Here is a 14,848-nt window from a genome sequence, read left to right on the forward strand (position 1 = left end):
AAGCAAAATTCATCTCTTAGTTCCTTCCTCTAAAATTTCTGTTGGCCCATCAGAGGGAAAAGATCATGATGCTCTCTACACTGGTTTGCTTGTGGTTGCAGAAATTTTGCAATATATTTCACAGAAGCATCTTCAATAGTAAATTAGAAACAGGTGTTTGGCAGTGGCACTCTCAAAACTCCCAGTATGCATTTAACATGAGCAATTTTTAACATCCTGCTGACTGAATAAAATACAGTAGTTCACATTCCGTAGGCACAGGGGCCTCCTGTAGAGTGTATCCCTGATGGTAGCTTGATAAACTCTGGCAATAGAGATTTGTACTCTTTTGCTCAAACTCCTTCTCTAGCACCTTCACAATAAGGCACAAAAATGAATGTTTGCTAAGTGAGTAAGCTAATGCATTGGATTGAATTTCTCTTAAATAATGGGGAAATGGGTGTTAGACACTTTAAATAACTAAGCAAAGTGTAGTAGTTAATTCTGTGAAGAAGTGTCATCTCATCTCCCTTGGTATCTGTTTAGATGATGATCAGTTATGCCTTTCTAAAAATACAAGTTAGGACAATATGATTCATAATCTGGCTCTAAAACTCATCTAAAGAAAATCAAAATCTGGCCGGCGCTCTGGCACAGAGGGTTAACGCCCTGGCCTGAAGAGCCGGCATTCCATGTGGGCGCCGGTTTGAAACCTGGCTGCTCCACTTCTGATCCAGCTCTCTGCTATGTCCTGGGACAGCAGTAGAAGATGGCCCAAGTCCTTGGGCCCCTGCACCTGCATGGGAGACCCGGAAGAGGCTCCTGGCTCCTGGCTTCGGATCAGCGCAGTTCCGGCCGTTGAGGCCAACTGGGGAGTGAACCAGTGGATGGAAGACTTCTCTCTTTCTCTCTGCCTGTCTGCCTTTCCTCTCTCTGTGTAACTCTGACTTTCAAATAAATAAATAAATCTTTAAAAAAAAAAAAAACCTACCATCTTAAAAAAATTACAGTATTTATTCATTTATTTGAAGGGCAGAATGAGACAGAGACACACAAAGAGATCTTCCATCCATTGGTATCCCAGAAGCCTGTAACAGCCACAGCTGGGTCAGGTTTGTGGGGAGCAACCCGGACTGGACTGAGTTACTGGAATTAAGACTTATTCTATGCATCTGCTCTCCCACAATATGGCGCTGGGAGAGAAGAAAACAGCTTCTACGCAGCTGCCTCTTGCCAACTTGAGTGATGACCTCCAGGAGCTGATCCTGCTCCTGATTGGAGGAGAGCAGCGTACTCGGCGTGTGGGCAGCCGAGTTGGGATTGGCAGAGGAGGACTATAAAGGAGGAGAGAGACGGCATGCACCAGGAACATCTAAGGGGAACACCTGAGCAGCCCCTGAAAGAGCCGGCCGGCGGTGTGCCGCTCCCCCGCGGAAGTGGGGAATGTGGCAGGGGGAACCGCCCTTCCACGGAGGTGGAAGGGTCGGTAGCCAACCCGGGAAGAACCAGCAGCAAACCCGGGAAGGGCCGAGCAGACAAAAGAACAGCGCAGGGTCCTGTGTCGTTCCTCCACGAAGAGGGGGAGCGACAAGGTTGAAGCCAGGAGCTGGGAATTCCATTCATGTCTCCCACACAGGTGGCAGGACCCCCAGGTCCTTGGGCCATTGTCCACTGCCTCCCAGGGGCATTGGCAGGTTGCCGGATTGGAAGCATCAGAGGCACTAGACCCAAGGCACTCAGCTAATGGATGCAGGTGTCTCAAGAGGCAGCTTAGCCCACCACACCACAATGCCCACCCCAATGGGACAGGACTTAGATATGACCACATATGGATGTCCAAAGAGGAACCATTGAGAACTTGTTGTACATTTCTGTGAAGAACACCAGGGTGGGTCCAGTGGGGCTTGGGGAAAGTGGGAGTTGATTTTCCTCCCTAGAAGAACTTCATTGGGAAATTTAAAAAATGAGAAAAGCAACTTATACCAGAAAGAACACTGAGTAGGTGACCTGAACATCCTTGTGGAAGCAAGAGCTATCAAACCAGCAATAGAAATTGTGGGTCACACATCGAGGACAAATTCTTTCAAGGAATGGGATACCTATGACATCTCTTAGGAGACAGGGAGCCAGAGGCAAGACAAGTGAAATTCTCCATGGAGTCCAGTGCAAAGGTGAAAATGCAGGGCCCTCCCTAAAAATCTATCAATAACTTCAAGATGGCAAGTACAGAGCATCAAGCCAAGCACGAGGTCCTGTGTGGCTACACATTTTACACTGATGAAGCAGACCCTAACCACAGGGCAAATACTCTCTGGGAGCAAACCCTGCCAGTTAATGCAGAGCAGAGCAAAGAAAGAAGCATAACATAAACAAGCCGAGGACGGTGCCTTACAGAACCGTGTAAATGCTAAGAGAGCACAGGCTCCACAGAAGTGATAAAAGCAGCAGAAGAAACATTCATGGTAAGAGCCAAGAAAACCAGCCTTCAGTAAAGATTATAATGTAATCAGTCCTAGGCACCTTTCCTCAGGAGATTCATTGCTTCTGAAAATACTATAAGCTGAGAATAAGGTATTGTCTTGTCCCGGGTTAGGTTCCCTGAGAAGCAGACTCAGATGAGAGGACTGTGCCTGGAGTTTATCAGGGAATGCTCTTGGGAGCATTGCATGGGACAGGGAAGGGAAGTAAGCAGGACTGGGCCGAGGCAGAAGTAGGACTGTGATGCAGTCACAACAGAGATGTACTTCCCTCCCAGGGAGCTCTGGGGTTGGGCTGACCCTTAGAGTTACGGCCGCCTTGTTAGGGTCTGGGAAAAAGGGCTTTCTGACACCCACAGTGACCAGTCATTGCATGCAGAGTGTCCTTGGAAACAAACAGAACATGACTGTGGACAAGGAGGCTCTCTTCTGCTAGAGCAAATACCTGGAGAGGATGGGGGATGGGTGTTCTTCCCTGCAGGGCCCCTAGCAGCTCCAGGAAGACTTCCTTCTATCCAGAAGGCAGGTTCTGGACAGCAGCCACTAAATTTAAACTCCTTTTAGCAAACAAGACTGAAAAAAAAAAAAAAAAAAAAAGGAAATATTTGTCCAAGGTCAAACCCTCATTCCGAGAAACTGCCCCTTACTCATAGCTCCTGTTTCATTGCTTGTCTGGGTTTATAGCAAGGGACGCTTCTTGCTGTTTGGACTACCTGATCCTCAGTAGAGTCAATCCTTGGCTCATCAACCACCATATTCTTTCTTAAAAACATATACTGGGGCTGGCACTGCGGAGTAGCAGTGCTGGTTTGAGACCTGGCTGCTCCACTTCCGATCCAGCTCTCTGCTATGGCCTGGGAAAGCAGTAGAATATGGTCCAAGTCCTTGGGTCCCTGCACCCATGTGGGAGACCCAGAAGAAGCTCCTGGCTCCTGGCTTTGGATTGGCCCAGCTCTGGTTATTGCGGCCATTTAGGGAGTGAACCAGCAGATGGAAGACCTCTCTTTCTCTCTCTGCCTTTGCCTCTCTGTAACTCTGCCTTTCAAATAAATAAATAAATAAATAAAATAATTAATAAATAAAATAATAAAATAAATATTTTTAAAAAATTAGACTAAGAGCTGGGTGGGCTCTCTGGCTGTACAACAGGAAGAGCTAGGAGTGAGATTGTATCAAACTGGCCTGGCTGTTTCCTAGAAGGCGTGCACACTACCAAGCAGAGACGAGAGAAGACAGTCCTCAGAGAGTATTGCAGGCAGTTTTACCTGGTAAACCATATCACAAGCTCCATAGAAATTCTTTTAAAGGTATCGTTAGGGTGGGCTTTGTGGCACAGTGGGTTAAACCACTGTTTGACGGTTGCATCCCATATCAAGAGTGCCAGTTCGAGTACCAGCTACTCTGTTGCTAGTCCAGTTTTTGCTAATATGCCTAGGAGGCAGTAGGTGATGGCCCAAGTACTTGAGTTCCTGCCACCCACAGTGGCAGTTCCTGGCTTCTGGCTTCAGCTTGCTCTAGGCCCCACTGTTGAGGCCATTTGGATGAATGAACCAGCAGATAGAGGATTTCCTCTCTCTCCCTCTCCCTCGCTCTGTGTCACTCTGCCATTCAAATAGATTAATTAACTTTTAAAAATGTATCACTGGGGCCAGCACTGTGTGCAGTGGGTTAAAGCCCTGGCCTGCAGTGCTGACATCCCATATGGACACCGGTTTGAGTCCCAGCTTTTCCTCTTCTGATCCAGCTCTCTACTATGGCCTGGGGAAGCAGTAGAAGATGGTCCAAGTCCTTGGGCCCCTCCACCCATGTGGGAGACCTGGAAGAAGCTCCTGGCTCCTGGTTTTGGATCGGCGCAGCTCTGGCTGTTGTGACCATCTGGGGAGTGAACCAGCTGATGGAAGATCTCTCTGTTTGTCTCTACCTCTCTTTGTAACTCTGTCTTTCAAATAAATAAAATAAATCTTTAAAAAAAATGTATCATTGATTGGGGAGTTTGTAATTTTGCTCAAGTGCCTGCTCCTTACCAATGCCCAGGCCTTGCTTGTGTACAAACAACTACACTACCACACTGGTATAACACACACTTGCCTTTCTCAGTTAAACATCACATCTGCTTTCCCAAGAGCCCATCACAACAGAATGCTCAATGTGCAGTATCTAGGAGAATTATCAGCCAGGGGCATATAACAGTGCAAAAATAATCTTCACACTCACACATAGTTATAATAAAGAACAGCATGAGGCTCTCTTGCCCCTTCTCTCCTGTCTCCTGCTCTCTCTCAGTTCCTCTCTCTAGCCTCCTCCTCTGGTCTCTTGGCTCTGCTCTCCTCTTCTCTGTTCTCTCTTCTCTCTTTGATAGCTCCTCTCCTCTGTTTCTCTCTCTTATATTCTCTTTCCCCTTTTTTCCTTCACTGCCCCTTCACTCCGGTTTGTAGGTTGTTCCCCAATAAACCCTTTCCCTTACTCCGGTGTCCCGTGTGCTTTGCGACTGCTAACATTAAGATATAACATTGGTGCCGTGACTCGGATAGCCTCATATTGGTAATCCAGCGTCCCCCAGTGCTCTGGGGTCCTGGATTTTTGCCGGTCGTGAAGCACATCTCCGGAACTCTTTCCAAGCCACCGAACGCTCCGCGACCTCCATCCACACATCGGCTTTCCAAATTTTGAGGTGCTCAGCCCCAGTTGCTGTCCCGCAGGACGGGACAACTGTAATGCTGATTCCTGACGGAAATTACCCGACAGTGTACTGGAGGAGGTGTAGGAGCTCTTTCTGTGGAAAGGCGCCAAGGTTTATAGGAAGGCCCCCGGGTTTATAGGGAAGGAAGAGTAACAGTTTCGTCTGATGGATATGAAATGAAGGCAACAGTGACCACCTCTCAAGACTTTCATAGATTAGGAGTTGAAGCATCCTGGATGCAAGAATACAACTAACCAGGCAAAGGAACCATTTTCACTATGTTTAGAGTAGTACAAGTAGTCACATAGTGAAGCATGTACCTTTAGGAGTTTGTTCAATGTTTATGTACATTTTAAGGTTTATTTTTGCCAGGATTTCTCCAAGAGCACTATTTTAGCTATGAATAGCATACAGAGCAAAAACATGCCAATCATGGGCCAGGAGAAGTGTGGAACGCTGTCTGGACTGAAGTCATATGGCGGACCTTTGTCCTTTGGGTACTGGAAAGCATAGGGGACATAAAAAACCAAAGAGAGCCTTGGAAGTTCCAAGTTATCATCAGGCCACTCTCACGTGGCAGACCTGTACCACCAGCGTTATGTCATCAGAACTCAGGCCTACATAGACTACCTCCAAGTCAGCCTCAGAACATAGCTCTCTTCATGTGAAAATGCTCCACAAAGAGGCACAACTTCAGTTCTTTTGGGATCTGAGTCTCTCAGGCTCATAGCTGATTCAAAGGATGTATTTTACTTTGGTGGAAAGAGTGGCCATCTTCCCACCAAGATTCAGATTCCTGTTGTCAGGGCTGTTTTAATGAAAAGGCCTTGGTTATTGGTGTGCACTAAGGGCCCCTGGAATGGGCAGTGAAGGGCCTCCAGGTGTGTTATGCCCTAAGCTTGCCAGTGAGGTGTGGAGGGCCCCATGCCTCCTGGACAAATAGACTATACACATTATAAACGTCTCTATGTATGTGTTCCCTGGTGTTTTGTGTGTAGTTATTTGTATATGAACATTGTCTTCTTACAGAAAAAAAAAAAAAGAACAGCATGAGATTTGAACACCTGGTGGTACTGAGTGGGTACCAATAAATGCTAATTACTCTGCTTTCACAGGGAAATACTTAGCCTTCTGAATTTAAAAGGTAGAGCACATTAAAAAGAAGCTCAGGGGCCTGTGTTGGCACAGCAGGTTAAGCCTCTGCCTTTGGGTATGAGAGCAGATTGAGACCTCGCTGCTCCAGATCTCTGCTATGGCCTGGGAAAGCAGTGGAAGATGACCCAAGTCCTTGGGTCCCTGGAACCCATGTGGGAGACCTGGAATAAGTTTCTGGCTCCTGGCTTTGGATTGGCTCAGCTCCAGCCATTATAGCCATTTGGGGAGTGAATCAGAGGATAGAAGTCCTCTCTCTCTCTCTACCTCTCTCTCTACCTCTCTCTGTAGCTTTGTCCTTCAAATAAAGAAATTAAAAAAAAAAAAAAAAAGATGGCTCGAATACTTGGGCCCCTGCCACCCACATGTGAGAGAGACCTGGTTGCTGTTCCTGGCTCCTGACTTCAGTTTGGCCCAGCCTCAGCTATTGCAACAATTTGGGAAGTGAACCGATAAATAGAAAATCTCTGACTGCTTTTTTAAAGATTTATTTATTTGAAAGTCAGAGTTACACAGAGAGAGGAGAGGCAGAGACAGAGAGAGAGAGGTCTTCCATCCGATGGTTCACTCCCCAGTTGGCCGCAACGGCCAGAGCTGTGCTGATCCAAAGCCAGGAGCCAGAGCTTCTTCTGGGTCTCCCACGTGGGTACAGGAGCTATCTTCTACTGCTTTTGTTACCAGAGAAATGCAGGGTTCTTGTCTTCACGCAATAAAGAATTCAGGTGTGAGACAGAGAGTAGTGGGAGGTAAAATAGCAAGGTTTATTAGGGAAGGGACATCAGTAAAGAAGGATGGGCACCTCTCCAGACGGAGCCTGAGAGACTGTTGGGGGTGGGGAGCGATGTTACTTGGTTGAGTGCAGAGATTACACCTGGCCAGACCAGGCGGGGTGACTCAGCAGAGAGGCAGAGGGCTGAGCGAGCAGTCCGGTTGAGGTGGGGTGGGGGGTGGGGGTTTAAGGAGATGGGTCTTGCTTCCCCACCTCTGCTCCTCTTGGAACAAAGGGCTTTTTGAATGTAAATAGAAAAACTTCTATCTGAGTTTTCCCCTGAAGGTATCAGACAGGAGGAAGCCTAGCCTAGGAGGAAGGGTGAGCAAGACCCCCTGGAGAATGGGGTTCCGGAGCAGGGTGTTTGAAGTGCAGATACTGGGCTGCACCTGGGAGATTGTGGAAGATTTGTCAGGCAGAAGGGGCAGGGACCTCCATCTGGCAGGTTATCAGGTAGAAGGGGGCAGGGCAGGATGCGAATACCAGGCTGCCCCTGAAACATTGTCAGGATGACTTTGAGATGCAGATGCCTATGCTGGACATAGATGTCTTCTCTTTAGGCCTGTCACACACACATAAGCTCAAACTGACTTCCTACCTAACACTTTCCCAGGCCATAACAGAGAGCTGGATTGGCAGTGGAGCAGTGGGGTTTTCGAACCAGCACTCATATGGGATGCCAGCGCTTCAGGACAGGGCGTGAACCTGCTACACCACAGCACCAGCCCCCCTCTAACTGCTTTTCAAATAAATAAAAATTCAAAAAAGAAGTTCAAACATAGGCACAGAGATGAAGAAATTTTCTTCCAAAATTTATCCTAAATCTTTTTTCTAATTGGTATAAAGAATAATTTCATGCATATTTCAAATGTGCAAAGGTTTGCATAGTATAATTAAGATACAAACTTATTAAAGGAATTCCCTACGTTATTCCTGACATTAAATATTTTCTCAGAAATATTTAAAGTACAGTTATTACCACAGGAGGAAAAGGGATTCCCTCTAATTGAAAATTAATCATCATATTTAAAATAAACCTGAAGGAGTTACTGCGTAAGTGGTGATACAGTATCTGTTTGTGCTAAAGAAATAGTTTTAGAAAGAATGGCACAACTTAATGTAATGCCACTTAAACACTTAAAATGGCTAAAATGGCAAAATTTAAGCTACCGACATTTTACCACAGTATAACAAAAGTACAAAAACAGACAAATGGAGTGTCTTAACAACTTCAAGATTCTGAAACTCTCACATCCTTTCAATAACTGTTTCTTGAATACCTAACTTGTCCTATGTACATGGAGGAATGTGGATGATGACTTAAACGTAAGTTTGTAGTACGGAAAATGAAATAACCAGCATTTCTGTATCTTGAGATGTTACCACACAGCCCTGTAAGAAACGCATTACTGTTACCATTCTTGTATAGTTAGGAAGGCGTGCATTTAAAAGCACGTCAAGATCAGGAAAGAGCGAATTCAGAAGCTCTTAGTAATTGTTCTATTTTTTCACGTAACATCCATCATGTTTTCAGAATATTAAGTGCCTCTTTAACCCAGTCTTCACTTCCTATTACACTTGTGGCTTGGGAAAGAACAATGCTAGAAAGACAGCATGTTCAAGTTCCGCTTCTGTCTCCCCCTTAGCTCTCGTGGGCCTCTGCAGTGAAACCTAACTCTGTCTCTACTTTGGTTTCATTCGCTTCCTTTTCAAATCTGGGTCATCTTCCTGCTTGTACTTTTTTTTTTTTTTTTTTCTGAAGGCAGGGCTTGTGAAAGGCGACCCCCATACTCCAGGGCTGGTAAGAGACAGGAAGTTTACACAGAGCAAAACCATTTGCTAGAATTCGTTTAGATCCGTTTCCAAAACAGCGGGAGATGCTGTTATCAGGACTCTGTTGCACAAAAAGCAAGATATAAAAATCTCTCCCTGACGCGGGTGTCTCCTTTTTTCACTGGAAAAGGATCCTAGACTGATCGGAGGCCTAGGGAGACCAGCGTGAATCCCGGTGATGGAGGAATTCATATGGGCAATGCCCACCTCCTGGCAGAGGACAATGGAGCTGGGGGGGATCTGAGAGCAGCTGGTTGATCCGGAAAGCCTCAGCTGTCTTGGTAGCTGCAGGATCTGCTTTGGGGGCTGGTAAGTTTCCTCCGGGAGCCAGCAGGAAAGGGCAGTGCTGGCTGCTGTTCGTTCTTTTAGCAGGCATGGATCTTGACTGAAGGCTAAGAAAACCCTGCAGGCGTAGAGGTCCTGGCATCGCCGCTGACTCTGTCCTGAGGCTGGGGCTGCTTTCCTTCCAGCATCACACGTCCCTACTGAGGTGAGTCGGGCTGGTTTTGTTGTTACTGAGCAGCAAATCCCAATTCGTTTTTCAAACGCGTCATTCTCATCCTGCAATAGGCACGTGACTCACCCGGAGTCCTGGTTGCAAAATGGGTTTCGTAGAATTCGGTGGGGTGGGGAGGGGCGGACTTGGAGCCTGCATTTGTAACAGCTTGCCTGGGAGCCTCAGTGCTGTGGTCTGTGGAGCACACCTGGAGTAACAGGGCTTGAACCCACTAGGTTTTTGGGAAGCCGGGTTACCCCAAGTGATAGGGGACGCTGGGGTTCTCCTTAGATTATATGGGCTGCTTTGAGTAGAGCCAGAAGTCTTCTGGTCAGTTTAGGATTAACTGCATGTATCAGGTCTCAATTTGTGTGGCTGGAGGACATATGAACATTTTAAAGAAAAAAAATAACACTTGCTAGAAAAATGGCTGAGTTTGTCCTCTTACCGTTTGGAGTCGAAGTCTGTAAGGCATGTGGATCGGTGTCGTGGTTGGACATCAGTCTGAGCAAGGAACACGGTTAATATGCTCGAGCTTCCGGTGAGAGGCCTCAGAAGGCCCCTCCCGAAACGGAATGTGCCCCACTGTCCTCAACAACACACGTGGGTCTGAAATGGCCAGTGCGGTCAGTAGGACGTCACTGATGGGAGCTAACAGGAGAAGGGAAGGGGAGCGTGGGCCAGGCGTCCACAGGAGACGCAGCTCCAGAGTCAGAGACTCCAGCCCGGAAATTGAAGCCGTGCAGCCCACACGGGGGAGTCCTAGAGCAATGAGCTGCAGACAGAGGAGGTGAGCGGTACCGTTGGGTGTTCTAATCAGCGTGCTGAAGGTGTTTCTCGCTAAGCGGAGGAAGGGCTGCGCGATCGGCACGAAGGCCAGAGGAACAGGCAGGGCTGTGAAGCCCACTCGGGACGGATCCGCCCTGCCCAGACAGGCTGGAGTCCCAGTCTGCACGGAGCATTCCCCTCTACTGGGGGTATAACCAGAGACGTTTTGTAAAGCAGCTAACTGCCCTTGTAGCCTGAGCACTGAGCAAGCAGAACACAAGCCAGCTCTAAAAGCCTGTTCCACAGCAAGCTGTGCCGAGTTTCAGCTTCTCAGGGGGAGAAACTGTAGAGCTATCGATGAATCAAGAGACATGACCATTGTCCTGCCACCATCTGCCAGCTCACTGGCCCGCTGTCAGGTGAAGCCATCCCCTCAGCTTTCAAGCCCAGAGCAAGCTCTCATTCCAGCTGCGTATCTCCGGCAATCTACACAGACTTCTAAGTCACAGCAAAGTCCAAAGCCTGTCTCCCGAGTAGGAGAAGGGAAAGTGTGTGCATTCTTTGGAAAAGCATTGAAACAGAAAATGAAACTTGGTCACCATGCTGTCCTAGCCCCTGTACAAAGCCTTGCCCCCTAGGTGGCCCCTACTTGTTTTTTCACAACCGTCCTGGCTAGGGATTGAGGAGATTGTAAGTTTAACCTTTCCATCAAGAAACAGAAGCTCCAGTTAAGCAATTTGCCAAAAGGCACAGCTGGTTAGTGGCCGTGCCAGGATGCAAACACGGCCCTATTTGCTCCAAGTTCAGGTGGATCCTGTTCCTCTATCACTTTAGCATCTTTTCAAAATCTCTGTTGCCCCATGTTGCTCTGCATTGTCTGTTTTCTTTTTATTTCATAATTTGAAGCCTTTGCATGAAAAAGAATCCTACTTGTACTTCTTTTGTTAAAATTATGCCTGTGTTTGTCTTGTTTTCCCTTCATTTAAGGTGTTTTCTCTCCAGGAACAAGGTATTTTTACAGCAGCATGTCTCAAACATTCTCAAGTTTAAACCGCACCAGGGGAGCTTGCTAAAACTCAACCCAGGGCCCCAGCGCCGCAGCTCCTGCTTCAGTGGGTCCAGCCCAGGCCTGCGGAGAAGCATTTCTTGTCCTCTCCCGGGGCTCTTGATGCTGTCATTCCAAGACCACACTTTTAAAAGACAGGGCACAGTTTTGGTCCCCTTTTGAGAGAACACAGTCATGGTTTTATAAGAGCACTTAAAGTGCTTAATAATACAGACTTTGCAGCTGGAATTGCAGAGTTTCGAGAAGGATGCCATCATAGGTGCCAGATGGTGGATCCTGAGGAAATTAACCTTTCATTGCCTCAGTCGCCTAACCTGTAAAATGGAAATGATGAACTACCTACCCCTTATGGTAGCTGTGAGTATTAGACGATTTAACATTGCACAGGCACAGACTACCTTTGTAAGAGTTTGCTGTGATTATAACTTTACTCAGTCTTGCCCAATTCATAATTACACTTTACTCTAGATACACTGCCAACAAGAAATCACACAGATATCAAATGCTCTTCTTTGATGTGGGTGCTACATCAGGTTTAATCACAGTCAGACATGTTCGTGTGTGTGTGTGTGTGTGTGTGTGTGAGGGAGAGAGGGAGAGAGGGAGAGAGGGAGAGGGAGAGAGGGAGTGGGGGGGGAGAGAAGTGCTGAGATGTTGGCAGGGCCTTATAAATTGTCCTAAGGGCTTGGACTTTACTCTGACAGTGATTAAAGGTCATCAGTGTAGTTATAACCTGAGGAGTGTGCCTCTTGCTGCCAAGAGGAAGCAAGTTTGAAAGGTGAGATTAGAGACAGAGACCTGTTTGAATGGGCTGCTGAAATAGTCCTAAAGAGAAATAATAAAGACTGGAACTAGGGCAGTAGGACAGAGCAGGGACCCCATGGTTTAGTTGATGGAAGGAACGCACGCCTTGACTTAGAAAGGAAAAAGAATGCCGTATTACAACTTCTAAGCTTGTGTCTTGTATTAGTCAGCTTTTTATCACTATAAAGAAATAGCTGAGGGGCCGGCGGCATAGCGTGTAAAGCCATCACCTGCAGTGCCAGCATCCCACATGGGCGCTAGTTCGAGTCCTGGCTGCTCCATTTCCGATCCAGCTCTCTGCTATGGCCTGGGAAAGTAGAAGATGGCTCAAGTCCTTGGGCCCCTGCACCCACGTGGGAGACCTGAAAGAATCTCCTGGCTCCTGGTTTCGAATCAGTCCAGTTCCAACCATTGCAGCTATTTGGGGAGTGAACCAGCAGATGGAAGACCTCTCTCTCTCTCTCTCTAACTTTGCCTTTCATATAAATAAATAACTCTAAAAAAAAAAAAAAAGAAAAAGCTATGTATGAATTTCACAAAATTTAAAAAAAAAACAGCTGAGAGGGACTAACTTTATAAAGATAAAAGGTTTACTTTGGCTCACAATTCTGGAGATCCTCAGCCCCCGCCCGAGTGGCCCATTGCTTGGCCTCTGGTGACAGTGTCCCTGCTGCCAGGGTCCTGGTGGTGCACAGCATCACAAGCAAGACAGGGCACCTGTGTCCATGTCTTTCCCCACAAAGCCACCAGGATGAGGTCAGGGGCTCCCCTGATTGCCAAATCCAGCTTGTTCACTTCCCCAAACCTGCACCTCTACACAGCAGAACCGGATGAAGTTTCTGCCCTCTTTGTACCATTAACATAAGCCTGGGCTGTGGGCCTCACACCCACACCGCCACCCTCTTCAGAGGTATGGGCCCTTGGAGCAGCATGGTGGGGGACCACGAGGGTCTCATCTCTGATGTCTCTGTCTGATGGGGCCTAGGCACCCTAATGTTTAATCCATGTCCTTGCCTCCTACAGAGATAAGTATTCCAGGTGCAGGCATAGTATGCTGCATAAGTGAGAGCAGGATTCATTTAAAGGTGAAAGAGCCAGCATACATTCATGTGTGCATATGGGCAGCCCCACAAGGAGAAATATCTGTCGTAAGTGGGCCAGCGTGCCACCCATGAGCAGGGAGGGAGAAAAAGAGGAGAGTAGCACCTCCAAGTGTGGTGAGGGGGCAAGGAGAGACATCTTCCCAATTCTCAGCCTTTTTTTTTTTTTTTTATGAGGTAGGGGTGGTGCTTTAAATGAATAAACAGACGGAGTGGCGTCTTAGCAGTGTGAAGCTCTCTGGGATTTTTCTGGCACCTCTACGTGGAATTTAATTTCTCTATGGTCATCATGACATCTCTTCCTTCTGGTACCAGAGTGGCACAGGTGCCTCCTGGGAAGGTGGGTATTTTAGATGTACAGGTGAAGGGATAAAGTTACATTGCAGGGCTGGCAATCATTCTAGCTCACCTAGCCCAACCAACTCCATGCCTATCCACACCATATCATTTCAACTTCTATGGGTGGCAGATGGCCATATGCTCTAGTGACCAGTGTGTCGAGGTTTGAAATAAAAGTGAAAAATGGGGATGGGCATGGTACTGCCAGTTGGAAGACACACTGTATGGTGTGTGACCTGGACCCACCTTGAGTTTGGACAGATTTTGGCTTCCTGTTGTTTTGACTGACCATCTGCTATGTGGGAAAAAACAGTCAAATGATAAACTGAGGACAGAGTCACTGGGTTAATAGGACACCTCTGATGGAGAGAAGACTACCCATTACCAGTGTGAAATTGGTTCCCAGGCATATGGGTCTAATGTTAGCAACCTGTCCATCAGTTAGTAGAGTGGGGATACATGAGGCACTGGATGTTAGGAATCTCAGCCAATGGGGCCTGCATCTTGACAGCTCTTATAAGCTAAGCTGTAGCTGTATTTCTTGGAACCCTTCAAGCTCTTATGCTTATTCTCCCATGATAGCTGCAGGAAGTGATGACAGTAGTCCCAATGCAATGGCCAAGGTTCAGATTCTCAAATATAATGAAAGCACCAGGAAGTACGCAAAAACGAAAACTCTGATCATGTACGTGATATTCTATTTGCTTCAAACTTGGGAAGATCTTTCACTATTCTCGCATTAGCAACCAAAGACATGAGAACTTTTATACTAACACCTGTGAGGAAAGAACTTCCTCTGGTGGGCCCACAAAATTTGAAATCCATGTAGCTGCTTGGTTAGATAACCACAGTTCTTGGGTCTGGTGAGTGAGTTAGAATCAGGAACAGTGATTAAGTGACACTCTTCACAGATGATGGCTGTGTAAGATTATGGGGAGCTGATGTGGACAATTGGGATGTACCCTGTTTTGAAAGGTAGTGGGAGCCCAGCCAATGTGAGTTCTCAGGAGAGAAATGTAAGTGTAAGTCCTTCCAAAATCTTCACAAATCATTGAGTGCTTCTTCCGCTGACTGAAAGCACGGCTGGGTACAAGCTAACAGGAGTGACTTTGCTGCTTGTTGCATGCGCACTGGGATAGACTGTGGACTCCTATTCCCCTTCCCCAGTGCCTTTTGACTCCTCCCTGTGATCCACCAGCAGCCTGCTTACACACAGTCCAAAAAGGCCTTAAAATAGTGGGTAGGGCTGGCATTGTGGTCTAGTGGGTAAAGCCACCACCTACGCTGCCAGATTTTATGCCCTGGCTGCTCCAGCTCCCTGCTAATGGCTTGGGAAAAGCAGCAGAGGGTGGCCCACGTGTTTGGGCCCCTGTCACCCATGTGGG

General features: G+C 47.2%; 1 protein-coding gene, 1 long non-coding RNA gene and 1 pseudogene across 4 annotated transcripts in view; 2 read left to right on the forward strand and 1 right to left on the reverse strand.

Moving 5' to 3' along the window:
• The window catches only part of LOC103350759 (uncharacterized), a 90,527-nt gene that overhangs the window by 23,397 nt on the left and 52,282 nt on the right, over nucleotides 1–14,848 (reverse strand). The gene's annotated exons all lie outside the window — the stretch shown is intronic.
• Nucleotides 8,795–14,848, forward strand: part of LOC100008640 (ATP-binding cassette sub-family G member 2) — a 125,852-nt gene continuing 119,798 nt past the window's right edge. Inside the window, exons 1-2 of one of the 2 annotated variants that reach the window (XM_070079461.1) lie at nucleotides 8,795–8,858; nucleotides 9,260–9,380. The gene's annotated coding sequence lies outside the window, so the exon portion shown is untranslated. Of the gene's footprint in view, nucleotides 8,859–8,939; nucleotides 9,381–14,848 lie in introns of those variants that run through there. The other variant, XM_051819259.2, reaches the window with a different exon arrangement.
• Nucleotides 13,498–14,650, forward strand: LOC127483172 (nucleoporin SEH1 pseudogene; annotated as a pseudogene).

The sequence above is a fragment of the Oryctolagus cuniculus genome, chromosome 8 (genome assembly GCF_964237555.1).
Source record: "Oryctolagus cuniculus chromosome 8, mOryCun1.1, whole genome shotgun sequence".
Taxonomy (NCBI): Eukaryota; Metazoa; Chordata; class Mammalia; order Lagomorpha; family Leporidae; genus Oryctolagus; species Oryctolagus cuniculus.